We start from the raw sequence: 2,321 nt of genomic DNA on the forward strand, positions 1-2,321 counted from the left end.
TTGCAGGCGGGAGTGCCTGCCGGAGGCAGCGGCGCGCTCATCAAGGGGCTGGGAGCAGCGGCCGGAGCGGCGGGGCCCGCCCCGAGTTGCCGAGAGAAGTTTCCGTCGTGCCGCTACGTCCAGAGACGGTCCATGGAGGTGCGCGGTCCCCGCGCCGGCGGGCGGGCGGGCGGCTAGTGCATGCGCCTAATTAGCGCGGGGATCACATCAACAGCTTCCTCTGAAGCCTGGTAAATGGCTTGATGATTGGTCGCTATTACTCGCCTCGAGGTGGAAGGGGGAGACTCTTTAAAGTGCGTCAGAGGGGAGGCGAGCGGGGCGCGGGGATCCTGGAGGGCTGGATCCCGGAGCGGATCCCCTCCGCCGGCTGCGCCCCAAGGTAGGCAGCAGGGCAGGGCTTTTCAGGAGGGATTGGGGAGGGATCCCCGCCGGCTCAAGTTGCGCGGGTGGATTCAGCGGCTCCGGGCCAGATCCCGGACACTCGCTTCCCCGGCTGCGGCGTCTCCTCCGCTCCCCGGGAGCCCCGGGCAGGGCCGCCCGCAGGTACTCGCTGCCCCGGGGCAGTGGGGAGCCGGGATTGCTGCAGCCTCCCTGCCCTGCCCTTCACCCCGGGCCCCGGGAAGCTGCGGGCATCCCGCGGAGCCGGGGCAGAGCCACGCAGCTCCAGCCCTGTCCGGATTTTCGCGATTACCTTTGGGTTCGGGGATGATTTTAGGGCCGAGTTCTCCCGCTCCCATTGGCTGGCGCGTCGGCATAATGATGATCACAGCCTAATGCTGTTGGCTGCTGCTTACTGTTTATTGGTAGTTAAGGATCTATTATCTATTCATCAGCCTCCTATTTTTGCCAATTACATTCTTCTAAAGTGAAGTACCAGCAGGTATTTTGCACATTTACAATTAATGATAAAAAAAAAAAATCTGGCGCGCTTTAAATCTATTACGCCGCGGTGTCATTTATCTTCAAGATGCAGAATTGCTGATGTCAATGACTGTTGCTGCTGAACTAGGGGGGGGGGGGGGGAAGCCTTGCAACGGGAGTCTGGTATTCCCTGCTTTTATTCTTGTACTTCCTTCCCCCTCTGCTTTTAAATAAAAATATCCATTTTCTCTCTAGCGTTAAAACACCCTGAAGTCGGTACAGAAAGATAGCGAGAAATACACACGCGATTTTCCCCTATTATCTGCCGAGCTAATCCTTCCCCCTCCCTCCACCTTCAGTGTTAGAAAGTTGTCTGGGTCGATCCAGCTGATATTTTCAAGATAACAACAAATAGAAACGGCTGCATTTGTGCACACTGCGTAACGTCTGCACGCATCGATGTAGGATCCGCGGATATCTAATATACGAATATGGACTCGCTGTGCGAATATATTCTCCGTGTATAATGTAATATGCAGGCACTTAAATATTGTGGATGAGTGAATAAGTATTTATGTGAGTGCTTTTTTTTTTTTTATTATTTAGGCAGGGTGCTGATAATAGATACGAGCTAATCCGTGTTGTCTCCGGTATGTAGCGGTCTGGACCTCTATAGTTTTTTTCCTAGGTCACCAGCCGGGGAGTTGCTGGTGGGGAAGCTCCGTAGCGCTGATCTGTGCGTTCACGATTGTGCGAGGAAAGTTGAAGCCAGTTACAGTCTGTAGATACCTGAGCCTCCCTCCCAGGGGCTCCCGCAAAAAGCCCCGCACCCCGGTGCAAGTGTGTCCGGACTTGTTGCCAGAGTGGGGTTTGGCCTCCTGTGGCTGCTGTGCTTGGTGTCCTTTGAATCACGATTTTCTCGTCTTTCCCCCCGTGTTTCTCCTGACAGGAGCGTCTTCCTTGGGAGGCTTTCCCCGTGCTTTATTACGGGCTGGGCCGCGGACATACTGATCCCCGCAATACTATTTTTGTCCCTCTTCCACCGGAGCCGCCCTGGGCCCCCGGGAACGTCCCCTCGCCCCCGGGCTCGCGAGCAGCGGGTGAGGCCGGGTCGGAGCAGCGCGGAGCTCCTGTCCCCGGCTCCGGCTGGCTCCTGCGCGCCCTCCTGGCCCAAGCCCCCGGCCGTCCCCTGGCACCGAGGTCAGGTTGCTCCAGGGACGGCCCGAGGGCTGCGGCTCTTGGCCGGCGTCGCCTGGCCCGAGGTCCCTGCTCGAGCTGGAGCAGCGCAGCTCCGGCCCCTCCGATGCCCCTGCCCGCCCCAGCTCCGGGAGCGATGTCACCCTGGAGGAGCCGGGGTCGGTGCAGGGCTGCGATGCCGCCCTGGAGAGGTCCCTGGAAGCGGCTGCACCGCAGGACCCGGTGTGGCTCCTCCCTGCCGCCGGGCCGATGCGGGGCGGCCG

General features: G+C 59.4%; 1 long non-coding RNA gene across 2 annotated transcripts in view; it reads left to right on the forward strand.

Moving 5' to 3' along the window:
* Window positions 1–6: 6 nt before the first annotated feature.
* The window catches only part of LOC112549763, a 103,469-nt gene continuing 101,154 nt past the window's right edge, over window positions 7–2,321 (forward strand). For both annotated transcript variants that reach the window (XR_003093275.1, XR_003093274.1), the window contains exon 1: window positions 7–230. This is a non-coding gene — a long non-coding RNA (uncharacterized LOC112549763). The remainder of the gene's footprint in view (window positions 231–2,321) is intronic.

This window comes from Alligator sinensis, unplaced genomic scaffold (genome assembly GCF_000455745.1).
Source record: "Alligator sinensis unplaced genomic scaffold, ASM45574v1 scaffold527_1, whole genome shotgun sequence".
Classification (NCBI taxonomy): Eukaryota; Metazoa; Chordata; order Crocodylia; family Alligatoridae; genus Alligator; species Alligator sinensis.